The sequence below is a fragment of the Dreissena polymorpha genome, chromosome 4 (assembly GCF_020536995.1).
Source record: "Dreissena polymorpha isolate Duluth1 chromosome 4, UMN_Dpol_1.0, whole genome shotgun sequence".
Classification (NCBI taxonomy): domain Eukaryota; kingdom Metazoa; phylum Mollusca; class Bivalvia; order Myida; family Dreissenidae; genus Dreissena; species Dreissena polymorpha.
In genome coordinates, this window is record NC_068358.1 from 50,806,123 (window position 1) to 50,826,287 (window position 20,165).

Sequence of the window (20,165 nt, forward strand, 5' to 3'; positions counted from 1 at the left end):
AGAACTTAATGATCTGGACATCAAGCAACGGGTGAAGAAGGTTTCATATCCCTTTTCCAATGCTCGCAATGTCAGTGCTCAGGAAGCTGCATACAGAGTTCTAGGCCTCCCTATGCATTTGTCCAATTTCAAGACTGTATGGGTTCCACCAGGATACACAGAAAAGGGAAACAGGATACATAAAGACGTTCTAGAAGTAGCAGATGAAAATGTGTCTGCCACCAACGTTATTGACAGATGCGAGGCCATTAACTGCATGATATGTGTCTTGGTGAATTTGCAATGTGGTAAATGAGACTTGAAAAACTGAGAAGACTAAGGAAGCCAAGGATGACCTCTGTGACTTTGAACATGAAGATGATGGTGAAAATATGCTTTTAGACACCAGATGGCACTCTTCAGAAAATCTTCAAAATCTACGAGATGATGAAATAGGCCCACACACAGTACAGCTAAACTGTTTTGAAGACGATTTTCTCCAGCTGTCGTCCGCTACCATCAGTGTTCAGAATCAAAAGACCCAGAGTTATTAGTTACAACAGAATGCTTTTGTTCATAGGCACTCGTGAAAAAAATATATGCTGGGAAGATTTTAAACTTTTGCAAAACATTACCAATCAAGGAAATATGAAATTGAACAAATGCTCAACCATTATGACACATGAGGACTTGGTTCAAGACGAATTGACTCATATTGAGGAGTTTGACTGCCCCTCCCAACACACATACAGGGGATCAAATAGCCCCAGAAACAGAACATACTGAAACTGACCTCATTGAAGAAGGTTATGTTTCTGATGAAGGCTTTTCCATTTTGAACCCTGATACCCATCCAAATGCCACATTTTAAGATGAGCAATAAGCATCAACGTAAGTATGCTTATCATCTTTAGAGATAGAACCGAACTTCCTGGATGACTCTGAGTATAGAAAATTGGTACAGTCGTTAAACAGTAAGATAAATGTTTTTCAGTATATCATGAGTTGGACGCATAGACAACATCTTCATGCTGAAGAATCCCCAGATCCTGTATTCATCTTTGTGACTGGAGGTGCTGGCACGGGTAAGTCCCATATTATATCAGCTGTCTTTATCATGATCAATAGAGAGATGCACTTGCCTGGAGAAGATCTCGACAAGCCATCAGCTCTTCAAACAGCTCCAACAGGGACTGCTGCATTCAACATAGCAGGTCATAAATACATTCAGGTTTTCAACTTTCCCAAAGAAAGCTTGATGACACATACACAAAACTTTCTGACTCCAGCTGCAGCCAATGAAGAGTCCAAATGTGTTATTTACACGTTTTTGATCATGGACAAGATTTAAATTGTGAGCTTAGACAAACACAACAAATCAAGGATTCCATGGAACTTTTTGGAGGAATATCCTTCATAGCTGTTCGATACCTCTATTAATTACGTCCATCGGAAGATATGTCTTTGAACAGCCTTCAGACCCCTTGCAACACATGGATTGAAACATACGGCAGACATTCTTCAAGCTGTTTGAGCTGAAGAAGATATAGTCAGGTCAATATACACTTTGACCTCCATCAAACTGCTACAAAAGGTATTTTAACTGATCCTGGTAGGATAGCACGTACTTTATAACATATCAAAAAAGTTTACCGAAATTGGACCTCCGGAAAAAGATGGCCGCCAAAACCTATTTATGATCATAACTATGTAACTATCCACTCAAAGTTAATGTTTTTGGTGGCTATACCCAGGTTTCGGGGACCAAATAACACTTTAAGACCATCCGACATAGTGTAAGTTTATTATGATACACATAAATCCAACATGGCCTCCAAAAATAACAACCACCACAATGAGAAGGATAACAAGTCGATAACGTTTGACTCATATATGATAATGTGATGCTTTTTATGTAAAATGTCATAGTTTTGGAGGCAAAGAACACTTTGATTGAATTGTTGATATCACTTAGCAGTTGATTTATCATAAAATCCAATTTACGACATTCAGTTGTCGACTATCACCTGATACACTATCTGTATCCTCGCCAATTAACGTTGTGAGGCTATGGACGGGATCATTCCACTGTTGCTTTAACAATATAAACGTCTGCATCCCATGGTGACACAAGGACATTACATCCCATTTAAGTCAGAGGTGTGCTGATCAGAGCAATCATGCCTGCCTTTTTGACAGTCATCATTTTTGCATGATCATTCTTCTCTTCGTTGAAACTCATACTCGGGTTCACGTGTTTGTCCTCGTCTCTGGTGTGTAATATCTTTGATAGAAGGACCGTCTTCGTAACCATTGAACACCACTGTTGCTTGTCCGTTAAAACTGCATAAGACTCGGCTATTGATTTGTTTGTGTCGCCCTTTTTCCATGGTAAACGATGAAGCAAAGAGCCACCATCAAGCACGTAACAATCTGATTCCGGAATCGTTTTGATCTGAGGCTTGTCTGCTTTACGAGGTATGTTCTTTGCTTCAAAGTGGGCAGGAGAATATGTCTTCAAGTGAAAGATCTCTATATTTTATTCACTATCAGGAAACGCTGAAACAGAAGGGCAGGATAAATAGCATGGTCTTGAGCAATCTTAAAAGCGGAGCTATTCCAAAAATTATGGTATATGTCTTCTTTTCTCTTAGATTTATTAAACAAAGGTCGACTTTCCAATGATGTCTCTTATGATCTTGTTCCCAAACTCCTGAAATGCATGAACATTCACCTCTGATCCAGCCACTATCCAATTGACAATGCTTTTCAAAGAGGATCAGCTGTGTAGAGGCAGAAGGTTTTAATCTGTGTCTGCATTTTCTCGAGATCAAAAGCATCTCAGTTTAGTTTTTTGCTGTGGACTTATAGTATAGGCCAGTTCTGTGAAATTCTGCATCGCACTGTTGTACTCGGATGTTACAGGTGCAGAAAGTGCCCAACGGTTTTGCATATCTTCGGTCATCCCACTGCCGCGATATAGACAACTTTTGTTCTTAAGAGACCCAATCTATGTTTGCTCAATGGCAAGATCACTGCGTAGCCGAGCCCAGCACTGATTGCTCCTACGAACAACGTGAAAACCATTAAAGCCACACACCTTATTTGGCATAGTATATTTAGAAACATATTTTATCTATGCCAATTAGAATATATCTGGTGGTAATAAGGTCTAAATCCGTCTTTTTGCGTTTTAAAACTTAAAAATAATTGCGTTTGTCGAAATGGACGTATACGTCTTGAAATCCTACTTTCGGTTTTAAAAACGGTACCATTTGAAAAATAATAAATTACTTGCTAACTATCCTATATATTTTATTTTATCTATAACAATTAGAATCTGGTGGTTACAAGGTAGATTAAAAATAATCGCGTTTGTCGAAATGAATGGACGTATACGTCTAGAAATCCTACTTTCGGTTTTAAAAGCGGTACCGTTTGAAAAGATAATAAACTAATAATTGCTAACTAGGCTATAGATTTAATGACAATTTTGCCCACTTTAAAAATGCATCTATATGCATTGATTAGCATGTATACAATTCATTTCAAAGTCAGAGGCAAGGTATGTGGCTTTAACGAACTTTTGATAAACTTATGGGTGCGTTTCATATAGGGGATAAGTTGGCTGAAGATAGTTATAAGCAGAGCACAGGTAATTGAAGTACCCAGCTACAGAAAAGACGGAAAGAAAATTGGAATCTGCCTGTAAATGCATCATCCAACATCCAGTACGAGCGACCTTCATCAATATCCTTGCCTTGTTACCATACGGTGATATTTCATCAAAAATTGGCTCGTCTTTGTGGTTTGGGCAAGTTCATGTTTTTCCTTCTCTGTAGCAGTCTCGAGTTTGATCTAAATGTCAGAATATGAAGAATCTGCGTCGTCTTGCCCCTAACAATGGAAGAGTATAACTCCTCTGCCTGATCAAGCATTATCTGAATCTCGGGATCTTCCTGATATGAACTGACTGTGTAAACACTTGTCAACACGAAAATGGCCCTGAAAAGCTGTCTGGAAAGCTTTCGCTGTCATAATGTGAACAATGGCATTTTCCCCATAGACAGTCTCAAGTATGTGTTTAGACCGGTTCCTTCAATGACGAATCCTTTGGCCCCCAACAAGTTTATGAGTGTATGAAACACCCCAACATCAGAACAATACTTTTCAGGCAACTACTTTGTGGAACATCAATGATGATTTCGGCAGCCTTCCAATACAAGGATTTGTCAAAAGTTAAAATGGTGGGAAGGTTTTGTTTCATGGCAAGGTTACAAAAACAGTCTAATGTTGACATAATGCACAACTTATCCCCAGCGTACAAATGATTATAGGCAAGTATTTGACTGACGACTGCTCATGGTGCTGGCTTTCCTGATGCGAAGTATGCATAAATACGCACCATTCCCTGCAAATTTTGTATTGCTTGTCTGAAGCTGAAGGAGACCTCTCACAAAATATCGACCCTCTTGTAATAATCCAGAAATTACGTCAGAACCTCGAATACTACCTCAGTACAAGCATGACTTGCCAACCGGTACTCCAAGATAAGATCTTTGTCTTATTTCTAGTGTTCAGCTCTGTGGCCTGTTTTTGCGGATTTAGAAAAAATTTCCGTGATGCGGTGGTAAAAGCATGACCAACTGCCGCAACCTTGCGCCCTGTGTCTTTTCCATAGAATAACCAAAATACATCTGAACGGGAATCAAAGGCCTCTAAAAAAATCGGTCAGTACGTACCAGCATAAATGACCTGTGTCCAATTTAACCTTACAACCACAAATTATGCAGTCTTTATGACGTTCAAAACCTTCACTTGATCACCTTGTGGTTCTTTTTTGTACAAAACTACAACTTTGCTTTGCAGTAAAACTTTTAATATTTTTATCATATGTTTACTGCTGACGTCATTTGTATGTACTTTAGGGCCAGCCTCAGTTACAAGATCATCCTGTTGCTTCACACTAGCTTCATGTATTCCCTTCTCTCCCTTCTACTGAATAGCACCCCAGTTATTCTTGGAAATCTCAATCTCCTTCTTGCGTTTAATGGACACAAATCTTGTCTGGATGTGTTTGTGCTCATTATTTAATCATTTTTGACAAAAAGAAACAATAATAACTTGTTAAATGCTCTGATTTGAAATGATGCAATTAGCACAGAAAGGGCCTACTATAATGGTATTGTTGACTCAACTCTTAAAACCAAACACGTATTAGGCAGTGTTTAGCAAATGCAGGTCTTATATGTTTGTATAATGGTGGTCTGTTTTAATATTTTGTTGTTTATGACGCTTGAGCTTCAAAAACGAGATACAAGGTTATACTAGGGATACATATTTAAAACAAAACATCTATTATAAAATTGCGAACAAATAATAACACGTTTGAATCAATAGATAAGCACTTGCGGTCATTGTATTAGCGGTCATTTGGACGCCAGGTAGGATTTCTCAGATACGTTATTTACTTACATTTTTTTATTATCTTAATATGTTATTCCCCCCCAAAAAAATTTTTTTATAAATAACCTAAGTATAGACACAAAAAAAAAAAAAAAATTAGAGTAGATACTCACAAAGTTATCATCATTAATAGGTTTTGGCGACCATCTTCGACGCCATCTTGAAAAAAACACACTTTCCGGTGGTCCGATTTGGGTAAACTTGGATATGTTATAAGGACATTCTACCCTACCAGGATCAGTTAAAATACCTTTTGTAGCATTTTTTGTGGGGTTGTGTGGTATTTTTTCATATATTGACCCGACTAATAATGCGTCAAAAAAGATGCCCCTTTTGCTGCTTTACTAAACAGGGTTCGGATGGGCAATCATACTTCATCAGACATAGAAATTCTTCTATCCAGAAACCAACAGTTACCATTTAAGAAGTACAATAGGATAGCGCTTCACATATTTGCCCGCAATACAGACGCAGACAGTCATAACATGTCTAGATAACAAGAACTACACGAGCCAATTGTTACACTCACCCGCAGAGAATAGCGACCGGCTTCATGGGCTTGTAACTCAACCTGAGACAAAAAATCAGATACAGGTGGTCTACATGTATTGAAGATACTTGAACTATGCGAAACTGCGAGAGTCATGCTTATTAGAAACATAGGTGTTCAAGATGGTATTGTCAATTGTGCTCAATGAGTTGAATTGGCCTTTCTGTCCCATTCAACCAATTTACATGCGACTCTTGTCAAGTTTGACAAAGGAACAATATTGGTCAGAAAGCTTGGCAAATCTTTTCATTTAATGTGCAAGTCTATGAGAAAGATGTTGTCCCAATCACAGGAATTGGCGTATCGTTTTCAATATCGTCAAGAAAACAAGGTCCTGAAATAACTTGGACACAGTTTCCCATTAAACTTGCTTTTGCGTGCACAATTCATAACGTTCAGGGTTTGTCCGTGGATGAACTTGTGGTTTCCTTTGACAACCAATTTCTGGCAGGCCAAGCTTGTGTTACCTTGTGGCGATGTAGAAAGCTTTAAAGTCCTAAATTATTGCACTTTGAGCATCCAAAGGTCGCACAAAGCAACACTCTAAAAAGTGAAACAAGCAGACTTCAAACAGACATGCAAATGTTTTGAATGATCCAGTTACATGCAACACTTTTTCAATCAGTCTTTTGAAATGCTCGATCTTTACGACTGTATTTTCTTGATGCCGTGAAAGACCCACTCACTGAAATTTCAGATGGTGTCATGTTTACAGAAGCTCACATCTACTTCAACAAGGCTTGTAGTGTTGACCTTCCAGATTTTCACAAAATCATCAAACAGCCAGATACAAACAAAACGTTCCCATCACATTTTTATTAACGACCCAGTTGAGAACAGCGGATGAATAAAAAAAATCATAATAATGATAATATTTGCCCATTAAAATACACATAAAGTTACCTAAAATATACGAATAGCTTAAGTAATTGCACTGAAGTAGTTTGAAAACAAATATTGACTCGTTAATAGCGTTTTCAGTTTGAAGTCTCACGTCAAATCAAATTATCCAATATTTTGACTTCAAAGATCTACCGGAGATCAATATCTGTAAAGAAACAGTATTGTCCAATGGTGGGTAAGATTATATCGCGGAGCACAATCGGTAATTGTCCGATTGAGGTAAAGTAGAAGAACTATTCTTTGCATCGATATATTATGTATATTTCTTTGTTTGTATGAGCTCGCAGAAATTTGCTGCAATTGCAACGTCGTTAATTCGAACCAGGATTTATTACCGTGACGCGTGGCTTAGTTTGGATTTTAAGGTACATATATCGCAAAAACATTATGTGTTTTGTTGCAATAATTTGTTTCATAAATCTTTATAAACACATGTCGATTACCTGAGATGATTTTTACAGTGTTAATCCTCGAGTTTATATTTTTTGATTAAGTATGGATGCAGTTTTTACATTTTTTTCCTCTATGCATTTGTTTGTCTTTTTTTTCTTGATTGATGAAATGGTAATTTAATTAGATATATAATAACTTCATACAGAGAATTACTGATTTATACTAAAACTTAACATTGAAAGTAAGATGACGAGTCCATTAATAAATAGTATTATTGAACTTGACTGCTATTCTGATTTTTTGGGGGGTTTTGGGATCACCTTTCTATAATTTCGAATTACTGGTACTGTTAATCGGTTCAACCTCCAATTATAAATAGGAATTTTGAGTTGTGAGGGAGATTCAATATGTGGATGTGCACAGCTACAGCAACAGCAATATGTCACTTCATTTAGTTAATGAAACGCGCTGTCGGAAAACAGGGCTTTATGCATGAAGTGTCATTCAAGACTAGCCTTTTTGACATTTTACGCTTAAATGGCGTTTTTGTTGAAAAGCGACTTCGTTTAAACGAAAAATGCCATACAAGCGGAAAGAGTCGTCCCTGATTTGACAGTGCGGTCTGCACGGGCTAATCTGGGACGACACTTCATGCACATACATTAAGCACAGTTTTCCCAGAACGAGTCTCGTATATTAGAGCATGTAAACAATATTTTCACGGCAGCGACACCGAGGATGCTTTTTTTACCGTCAGCATTTCTGTAAGCGAAGGTATTGGGTAGCAATATATTAGGTATGTATTTGGGATTTTTTTAGTTCTGCATGTACATTTTACGTCAATGTCTTTCATACTGCTATAATGGGACTTGGGTGCATATCTTTGTCCAAACCCTACTTAAAGTTCGTTTAAATAGCAAAAATGTAATAACACAGACCAAAATAAACAACACTCTTACACAACACTGTCTATTTTGCGATAAATGCAGCCATGGCCATGTCATATATTTTGATGATGACACTGTCACAGTGTATTGGATTGTGGCTATGTCATTTAATATAGCACATAACCAGATTTATTAAGAATATTGTCGTAAAGTATATGGCGGACCGGGGTAATTAATGCCCCATTGTCATCGGCAATGTTTACATAACTACTGTAAACCAAAGCTAATATTTTCTCACCAGTTTAACCCAATGATTCCTATTCTCAGACCATTAAGGTCATTAAGTCAAGTTGTATGTGTAATTGCCCGACCATCACATTGTTATATTGGTATTGTCGGTGCTTTATTTGTGAATATTTCAGCCGAACTTTGCGAAAACGGGCCTTAATGCATGAGCGTAGTGTCTTTCCATGTTAGCCTGTTCAGTCTACCAAAGACCTATTTATCTATAGGTCTTTGAGTCTACCTACATCGGACTTTGGTTAAGAACCGACTACTTTAAACAAAAAAATTCTTTAAAGTCGTAAGTGTCGTCCCTGATTAGCCTGTACAGACTGCACAGTCTGAGATTAAACTTAACGCACATACATTAAGCCCGGTATTCCCAAAAGAAGGCACAGGTGTCCAACCGATTTCTGCTGAAAGTACCACAAACTTAAAAGGAAAAGGCATATAACGAAATTTAAAAACATAAAGAAATGTATAAACCATGTAAACAAATACAAGTTCGCACAGGCTGTAAGGTGAAATATGTTGATACGAGAATCATTTTTATACTATTGTACAAACGTGTGTAGTTTGACGCCTTTTTCTAACAGCAAAATTGTCGATAATCACTGTAACAACGTGTTTTTATTTCAGTATACTTATTTTTGTACCAGACCTGTGTGTAGTTTTCGCAATAAAGATTCAGCATTATTAAACGAAACACGATTAAACAAATTACGACATCGATCCTGACATTGAACGATGTCTTAGGTGGATGATGATGTTCGTCTTTATAAATGACTCATGTATTGATCATGTATAATCTCATCGTAGTTTTATAAAATGAAAGTATTTCAACAACCTTTGTTCGTTCGACAAAAGTTAATGTAAAGCGTAGGTCATCAATTTGTAAGACACGTAACAAATAATACAATGTATATTATTTTTGTTCGGTTTTAATCACATGGGCTTGGACGTAGATATTTGAAGAACAAAGATAGCACATAGTTATACTTTAGTCCAAAATGAACCATAGCAAATGTGTGTGATGTCAGATTTTAAAAAGTGCCGTAGAAGTTTCTCATCAAATTTATCATATAAGACATTCACCACCTGTCATCAAGAAACTCTTGAAATAAATGGGTCAAAAACACCATTTATGTTTTTTAACTCATGCAAAGATTGATTTAGAGGAAGATAAAAACGACGTTGCAATATTAATTACAAGCAGCGTATGCGCCTATTTGATAAAAAAAACATGTTTTTTTTTCACGAAAGAACAATTGGTAAGATTGAAATTTCAGACACTGTAAAAAGGAAACACAAATGTAAATTAAAATGCCAATAAGTAATTTCATAAGCTGGTTTTGTGTAAGTAAATTGCCGTCATTAGGTCATGTATAGAAAAATGACACCTCAAATTGCTTTTGTCACTTTCAGTTACATTAAATTTAACGCTCCTTATAACTAAGTCAACGACGCAAAAGGCGGCCACTTATCTCTTTAGATTTCCATTTTGGTCTCATATAAAAATTGCTTTATTATACATTAAGTGTCGTATGACTTAAGGTTTCACTGACTGCCGTATACATTGGAGCATCGTTGCGGGAAAATGGGGCTTAATACATGTGCGTAAAGTGTCATCCTAGCTAAGCTTGTGCTGTTCGCACAGGCTAATCAGGGAAGACATTTTCCACTTAAACTGGATTTTCGTTAAGAAGAGACAACACTTTTAACAACAAATTCCATTAAAGCGGAAAGTGTGGTTCTTGTTCAGCCTGTGTTGAGTACACAGGCTCATATGGGACGATACTTAAAGCGCATGCATTAAGCCCCTTTTTCCCAGAAAGAGACCTATTTGCTTACTCGCAAAGTATACATACAAATGTGGTGCATAGTTACGAGACGTTAAACAAACGTTTTGTTATTTTTGAAGAGATAAATAAATTGAAGACATATAGTATTATTACATGAAGTACGTTAATATTAAAAGAGAAAACACGTTTTGATATTCCCACTCCATTTATTAATGCTCACGTGACAGGTATCGTACCTAGCAACTACAGATATTTAATACAAGCAAACAATAGACTATTCATTATGCAATAGCAGATATGCATTATCAGTTGCGTGCATTATGTAGTTAAAATAAGAACATTTTAACGATCATTTGGAAAATTGATGCATATTTCTCTAAATTATTGTAATTATAACCCGACATCAGGGTCATCATGTCCCCGGTCGCGGGTAATGGGAAATTTGGACGAGAACACGAGCACTGTTACCAGATCTTTTCCGCTTGTTTATTTCGAATTAAGACAATGCTCTTGCTTTAATGAAATCTTATCTTTCTAATAGAAGACAGTGTATTAAAATAGGTTCCAGACAATCGTCGTTTCAATATATCAAAACCGGTGTACCACAAGGCTCTATACTTGGGCCAATTTTATTTCTTATTTACATTAATGACATCCCATCCTTCGTTAAAAATTCAACAATTGATCTTTACGCAGACGATTCAACATTACACGTATCGGATTATAACATTCATAATATACAATTAAATTTGCAAAACGATATGGACAGAATAGCAACATGGTGTTCCTTTAATAATATGTCAATTCATCCAAACAAAACTAAATGTATGCTTTTATCAACAGCTCGTTGTTCTACTGACAAGCTTAGACTTAATATTAATGGCACTCTCCTTGAACAAACCAAAGAGTTTAATTTACTAGGAGTTACGATTGATGAGCATCTTACATGGCAATCTCACATAAACAGTGTATGTCGTAAACTTAACTTTAAACTGGCCTTATTAAAACGAATTAACTATTTTATTAACTATGAAACAAAAAAACTATTTTACTACTCATATATATTAACGACTATGGATTATTGTTGCGCATTATGGTGTTCAGCAACACAGTCACACTTACGTAAAATACATTCGATACAAAAACGAGCTGCTAAAATAATACTGAATAAACCATATTCAACTCCTTCAGCTCCCTTATTCAAAGAACTTGGTTGGTTGACATTCAATAACAGATGTACTTTCCTAACTGGATCTATTGATCATACGTTTGTAATAGGCGCAATGCCCTCTTATTTCAATAATGTTATACATATCTCAAATAGCAATGTGTACGCTCTTAGATCCATCACACACACTGATATATCATCTATTCCGTTTAAAACAAATTATGGAAAACGAGCGTTTTCGTTTCGGTCACGAACCATATGGAATTCAATTCCAATAAGCATACGACAAGTGTCTTCGAATACTACATTCAAAATAAAATTTAAAGAATACCTACAAACTAATCATTGATATATATGTATGCTCATTTGTTAATTTTTCTATGTTAATACTTTGTTGTGATGTGTCTGATGTGATTTATTTGAAAGATTATTTTTTGAAAGATTGATTTTTGTATCACATTTTGCATATTTTGTATTATCATAATCATCATCGTCATCATTATCATCGTCGTCGTCGGAATTGATAAGGAAGTTATTATAACATTTAACTGTATAGTTCATTTTCTTTTTTATCTTGTATGTTCGTATGCATGTTTCAAAATATATACTTGTGTTTTGTTACTGAAGACCACATTGTAAAAAAGAAATTATTTCTTAATGTGAATTCTTCATGAAATAAAGTTATTATTATTATTATATTATTATTAAGAGAGTAAAACGTCTAATAATTAATAACGATACAATAGTAACATTGTATAGCGTTATTTTCTTACAGGACGCATTATTTTCTTACATCACGTTTGAAACAAAATAACCATTCGTTGGCTTTAATTTCAAAGGCGACGTGTTTTATATAATTTAAGCGATTTGAACATTTGATATAATTTCAGTTAGGTCGAGAACCATACGTAGCGCATTTTAATATTTCACGGAAGTTACATCGTTATGGATAAAAAGTAAGGTGATTGAAACACGGCTTATCGGTAAATTACCGGTAAATTATACGTTATTTTTAAAACTGAGTTGGCTGAGCAAAATGAACCATTAAAACACTTTAACATGCATCAAAAATAAGTAGTCGATACATCTTTGGACAAAACGCACACGGCTAGAATCACACGGAAAAAAATGAGGCAAGATAATGGTATTTTAAGATTTAACACTGCATAAAGTGTTGCTAAGATTCGCGTTGCCAATGCTATAACTACATTTTAAACGTTGGAAATGGTTTATTTTCTTTAAGAAAATATCGTTAAAGTTAACGACTGCTTCAATTCAAAGACATGTATAATTTGACAAATCCCACTAAGGCTTATAAAAACATTTTATCGTTTTACAAGGAATAATTTATTATTTACGATAAATAAAGTTGTCCACAGGCTTAGACTAGAAAAAAGTTACAACACATTTGATAGAACATGAATTTGTGTAAATCAGTGCAAACGTGTAAATACGCAATTTATCCCACAAAAGCCTGTGCATTCCGAACAGGCTGATCAGGGACGATGCTTTCCAACTTTATGAATTTGTAGGGTTAAAAATAGTCTCTTCCAGTCAATGCGAAATAGCCCTTATTAGCATGAGTGGACTGAACAGGCTAATCTTTGACGATATATTACGCCCATTGATTTAGTCGTTTTTCCAGAGACCAAGTCAACTCTTCTCCACATGCAACAGCTGTATGAATGAAGGATTAGCTACAGTTATTTAACACGTTTTGAATGGCGTTTACATTTTCGAGAAATTTATTAGCGCAGTATTGGAATTGCCTATCCCTGACGCTGTGCTGAATAAGTCATACCTGGCCCCAATTTTAATTCGATATTGATTTATTAGTATCTCCCAAGAAATATATGGTTCTCTTTCGGTCGATTAAGCATTCTAACTGCGAAAATTGATATAAAATAACGCTGTGGACAGTCCCACACAGAGTGCTAAATGTTGAAATAAGCACTTTCTTTACATCCCATTAGACGATAAAGTCGTTTATTTCATTTATTCGCATGTTGTGCAATTCCAAAAACGTGTGATCACTTATCTCAAAGGTAGTTTTATAGTGACTTTATCTTGAAATGGGTGTTTTAAAATCTGTGTATCGTTTATCAGTATTCTAAATGTGCCAATGCTTAAAGCACTTGAAACTGGATGATACTTACATGTATGTATCCGATGAGCGCTTGGCTCTCAGTATGGGTGTCTTGACACAAAGTCTGGTGTAGAGGATGATTGGATCTTCCACAGTTGCTAGGTTACTGGCCACACTGTATGCTATGCATGTGAAAAAAATCTGGTATCTTTTAAAGAGCTTTTGATGGTAAAATTACGATCTCGTGTTTATATACATGAACCACTTCAAGTCATCTACATATTCCGGTCTGAGCATCGCCGCACATTGCATACATCTATCAATTCTTAATAATGCCGTATGCCGTTTCTTGAACGCATGCTGTGTAAGTCTGTACCAAAACGACTTGTTTTATGCCTTGTATAATCTATCAGGATAAATATATGGTGTCGTCAATTTCTTAGTTTCATTTAAAAAAGAAGCAACAAAGTGATGACGACGACGATTACGACATAAATTAAACATAAGCCAAATTGCAGGAGAAAAGTTGTATTCAAAGTAGCCCTGCATCCAATGGTAAGAGATATTACATACATGTACTGTACATAGTGTCGACATCGTAAAACAAACTTTTGAAGTTTTAAGCAAATTATGACATGACAATACATGCGAAACACGATGTTTATACTCTGATGTTTTGATTGCATGTGGCGGACAGATGATGATAATACAATTTTGACGTAGTAGTCAAGCAGTTAGGGGCTGGTATAACATATCATGTGAATTGTCAACAATAGAGATATGGGGTACTCAACGGCTGAAAGACGCCTTTTGACCGTCATGCAACGCCCGTCGTCACTATTTAAGCTGTTAACGGGTCGTTGGAAAATACTGCCTCCAAAGTGTGGGGCAGTTGTTTTGCCAAGGCTCCATTGAAGCGATGTGAATACTATAGGTTTCACATTTTAGTACCTAATGATCATGGACGATTCCCAGAACCTTTGTTTTAATGGCAATGGTATATCGGCCTATTACGTAACAAATTTCGGTCCGTTGAAAAACATTTGCCTAAATATATTTGAGATCTTTGTACTCATTAAATATTTGCTGAGTTCGAGCATTGTTCACATCTGCTGAAAAATCAACAACACAACAACAATCGTGTGTGGGACAGATTCCATGTAATGACCATGTTGAAACCGTGTGAACACCATAGAAATCACATTTGTTTCGCAAAATCATATTGCTCAGACCATTTTAAGCATGTAAACACTACTTGCTCGCGACAGTTTAGTTCATTAAGGTCTCAGTTAAGTGCCCTTTTACTTTGTGATGGTGTTTCTTTTTATAACTGTATTTTTCCATTCCCTTAAATCATGGAGAAAGCTGGCTCTTTGATGGCGACATATTTGCGGATACAGGAAATGTCTGTCAGTTATTACCTCGATTAAATTGAACACTTCACTTTACCAAGCACTTAAACAATAACCAGACTAAAATCCGAACATATCGAGCTGATTTAATAGAAATCGAATCTTTCGAACCGGTTGCACTAAAACAGCAATTCATTGCACAGAAATCACATATTCGTGCTGACTTTTTTATATTAATCTCACTGATCAAGCAATAAATTGGAATCAATAATGAATTATTTGAAGACTGTAATGATCTCAACAAAAAATGTAGAGGCCTTGAATGGCGTTAACCGATGACACACATAGAGGAATGTTAATGCAGCTAAGTTTATTTCTTGAAATTTTCTTAACTTTCCCGAAGAGCCTCAGAACTTGTACTGGTATCCTGCAAGCCGGGTCTATGTTCATTGCGTTGAATTGCATTGGTATCCTGCAAGCCGGGTCTATGTTCATTGCGTTGAATTGCATGTTAAGATCAATTCATGGCAATGATCTCACGATAAGATTCCTTAATTGTTGTTTGATTTAATTTCATTTGATCCAAGCGCACCTGTACGACATCTCTGGTATTGCAAAATAAGAAAATATGCACTTGCACTCAATTATAGCTACATGTAGTATGTATGATTATTATAGTTACTTATCAACACAACACATGTAACTGCTTACGGGTATTTAAAACATGAATACTTTGAAATAAAAAATGTCATTTTATGTTTGTAAAGTTTAGCCCTAATTTGTCACTGTTATTATTACGTGGTGAAATCGTGCACGGATTTAATGACGACAAACGTGACTAGGCTTTGATTTAATGTTACATATAACTCAAAAACAGTAAGTGTTTTGTTGCAATCATTAGTTTCAGTTTCATATATATCTTTGAAATGAATGCCGATAACCATGGATATTTACAAAGTGAATCTATGTTCCAACCAATACTTTAGGTAACAGGAACGTTGAGGAAAACGACATTCACAGTGTCGCTGCCAAGAAAGTCTTTACAGCCCAAAATGAACCATATCAATTGCTTGTGATTTCAGATTTAAAAAAGTGCTTTATTACTTCTTTATCAAATTTATCAAATAAGACAATCACCACCTGTCATCAAGAAACTCTTGAAATTAAAGTGTCAAATACGTTGTTATGTTCTCATATGCCAACACAATGTGTTAAAAATAATTACCTTTAATTGGACTTGAAAATCTCTCGGGAAAATGATCATTTCTTCTAACAAATACTCACCATTGTATTTTCTTTTTATCTCATGCAAACTTTGATTTTGAGGTAGGTGAAAACGTCGTTTCAACATAAATAACAAAGGCCGTGTGCGCTTATTTGATTGATACAATAACGCTTGCGTTTAAACGATAAAACATTTGACAATGCTGAAATATCTGACACTGTCAAAAGTGAAAAGTTAACTAAAATTTCCATTAAAATGCCAATAAGTAATTTCGATAAACTGTTTCTGTGTAGTTTATTGGCGTAATTTGGACCTGTAAGGAATGATAACTTTATACACTTTTTATACTTTCAGTTACATTAAATTTAACGATTTCAAATACACAAAAGGCGACCAATAATCTGTTAAGATTTCCGTTTCGCCCTCATTAAAATCGCTTTAATATACATGTATCAAATAATGCCTTCACACTTTTTACGAACGTTTGTTATCTTAATAGTGCTACGTAAATTGAAATAGATATTATATTTACAAGAACAACGTTAATATACGTTTTGTAATCTCACATTACATGTATCGTAGCTATCAACTACAAATGTAGTTAAAAGAAGAACATTTCCATTATATCGATCGTTAGGAAAATTGATGCATATATCTCTAAATTATTGTAATCATAACTCGGCATCAGGGCCATCATGCCACCGGTCGCGGGTAATGGGATATTATCACGAGGACACGAGCACTGATATCAGCTACACCCACACTGTCTCGCTCGTTAATTTTCCAATTAAGAGGGTTAAACGTCTTCAAGTTTCACGAATGAAAGTGGCAAGTATTGTATTTTATGATATAATCGTTACATTTGACAGCATTATTTTCCTACATAGGCCACCTTACATCACGTTTGAAACGCAATTACAGGTCGTTTCATGTCGAAGGCGACATGTTTTATGTAATACAGAGAAATTTGATATATTGTCCAGTAAAGGTTGAGAACGTCATTAAGTACAAACAGTACGTTGTAAAACATTTCTTTAAGGCTTATCGGTAATATATCGGTAGATAAAATCTTACTTTTTAAACTGAATTGGCAAGGCAAAATTAACCAATTTATTAGCTTAACTAGCATCGTAAAATCATTGATTGATAGATCTTTTGATGGAACATAAACCGCTAGAATCACAGGTAGAAACTTTCGCAAATATAACTATGTTTTTACGACTTAATGTTGCTTATTGATTTTGATCTGATATTCGCGTAACCACAGTCATAACTTAACTTATAACGTTGGAAATAGTTTCTTTTCTTAAAAATAAATGTCTCGTTAAGTCTGCCGACTACTTCAATTTAATACATGTACACTATTACAAATAACGGCAAGGCTATCGAAAATATAGCATCGTTTTAAATGAAATAATTCAATAATTTACGTTGACTATAATTGTCCGCAGGCTTACACCAGCGAACAGGACTAAATATTAATTTATAATACATTTGATGGAACATAAATGTGTGTGAATCAGTCAAAACCTTCTACTCTTATTTGATTGTGCTCTGAAAAATGGCTTTATCACGCCGGGTATGCGAATACTTCGTTTACGGATGGCACTTCACTAACAGAGAACAACAAACGCCACGCGCTAGAGGTAAGTTCCTCTGTTTTATTTAAAGTTATATCCTAAAGATTAGTTTTTAAGACAAGACACATGGTCGAGTTGATAAATGGTGTATCCTTTTGTATTGGGAATACACAATTTCACGGAAGAATGGAACAGTTTTGCCCAAAAAATAGAAAATTTGATCGGAAAACAGCATAAACTGGATGAACAGTAAACATTTTAACAAAATAAAACTACTTAGAATTATTGCAAGAAATTGTTTGCTATTCCAGCATGTAGAGTAATCACTGTGCTTCAAATACTGAAATTTTGATAGCATTCAATGAAATATAAACAAAGATAGTACATTTTGTAATAGGTGGCATACATAAAGTTGCAGCCACTTTGTTTACCGATAAAGGGCACTTCAGATTACGGAGACTTTCAACAAAGCGGGCACTCTAATAACTGAGTTTTATCTTCTACCTCAAATGCATTTATTTATATTATGGCTATTCATACGAAACATTTTTTAAATATATTTTTCAAAAATCAATGACTATTAATTTATACTATGTTTATTATAATTGCAATTTTCAAATAAGATAATATTTATTATTAAATAAATGTGTACGGATAATGCGAATCAACACAATCGTGTTTAATTTTACTTATATCAGGGCTCTAGATAACGGTAGTGAAGGGGTCTTTATGACGCAAATACACATTTGTTCTTCATAAAATCCTATGTCGGTTGTGCTTATTTGAATCGCATCATCAAGACGATACTTATGCGTAGCAACAAAATTAAAAAGAGAATGGTAAAACTCCCTGTATTTTGAGCCCTGCTTATAGGGAGCACTTCCCTTTACGCAACGCTAACGATTGCTCGAAGTGCGATTCACCTCACCCTAAATCACTGTATTGGTTGAGTTTTAAGAATCACGGTTAAAATTAAATCGTAAAATCAACTGATTCTGGAAAAAAAGGAATGCGTACATAAAATGTTTAAATGTCATATTATGGAGTCAGTACTTAGTATACCCACACAAACGAAGTTTAGGGTGCTATATTGGATAGAACTTCATATGCAGCATGTGTTGTGTTTATATTAAAAAAAAGACGGATATGCATAATTTTTATACCACTATCGTGTGATTAAATCAACCCCGCCCGTTCTTTTATTGCTATTTTCGTTTATTGGCATTGAGCCAAAAAGTTCCAATAGAATTTCGAACCTGCATCGCTGCTGATATTAATCTCTGAGAGGCAGTTTAAGCAGAGTGAGTATTCATGACATGCTATCTAATATAAAAGAAAATAGCCTTAGTACCTTCATTCGGACATAAAGATAAATGCTTTAGATCAACCGCTTAGAACGTAATTTAAAATATATGGTCATATAGATTTTACTCATTAGACATATCCAATTTGTTTAACATTTATCTTTCACATTTATACGAAATCATAATCATATTTCAAAGGGATAAGAACATGCTTCGGTTATTCGTTTTTTATTTGCGTACTAAGTACATACATTTTTATTTATTGCCTGCTTACTTTAACAGTATTCCACAGCGAATTCTGCATTTTTGATTCAAAAATACGAGTGTGTTATATCTGGAAAAAAGTGTCTAGATGTCAGGAAACGAAGTGCCACTGTTTTTTAGATGATCGGTAAACGAAGTGCAGATGAAAAATGTGCATGCGACTCTTAAAACATTTGAATTTTCTCAAATACATTAGTAAACTAAAATGTAACATGTTGTAACATTACTGGATATATTGATCTTTTATTTCGAATAGTAAGCACGTTCTTGATTTATTTCCAAGTATGTTTATTTTGTTTAAATATGTACTGATCATTCAATTCATGCTGATTATCGATGAAATTTTATCGTTTTTTTTTAAATAATTCACCGTTTTTCCGCGAATTTCTTTCTTCGCAATACGAAGTGCTATACTATTAATCACCCAAACAATGTTCTGTGTCTAAAAACCAAATAAACAGAACATAAATACAAAAAAGCTGAAGAACTCACCTCTCGCGCGTGGCGTTTGTTGTTCTCTGTAAGTGAAGTGCCATCCGTAAACGAAGTATTCGCATACCCGGCGTGTTTATGCATGTGTGTAAATTATAATTTCAGAGTTATGTTTACAGTCCGCACAGGCTGACCAGGGACGACGCTTCCAGCTTTAATAGATTTTTGGTTTAAAGGAAGTCTCTTCTAAACGTCAACAAAGTTCAATAAAAATGAATGATACTGCTTTAATGTAAATTTCATTCCGTCACGATATATTCCGTTAAGTAAAATTATGATGAAATGATTTGCCTTACCCGGTTAGGGCGAAGTTTTTTGTTGCAGTTTTGGTGTGTTTTTTCGGCTTTATCAACGAGACGTTCGTGCGTTAGTGCTTACGCACAGAAACGCTATTGACCACCAGTAGGCAAGGCACAATTCCTCGTATGGCTA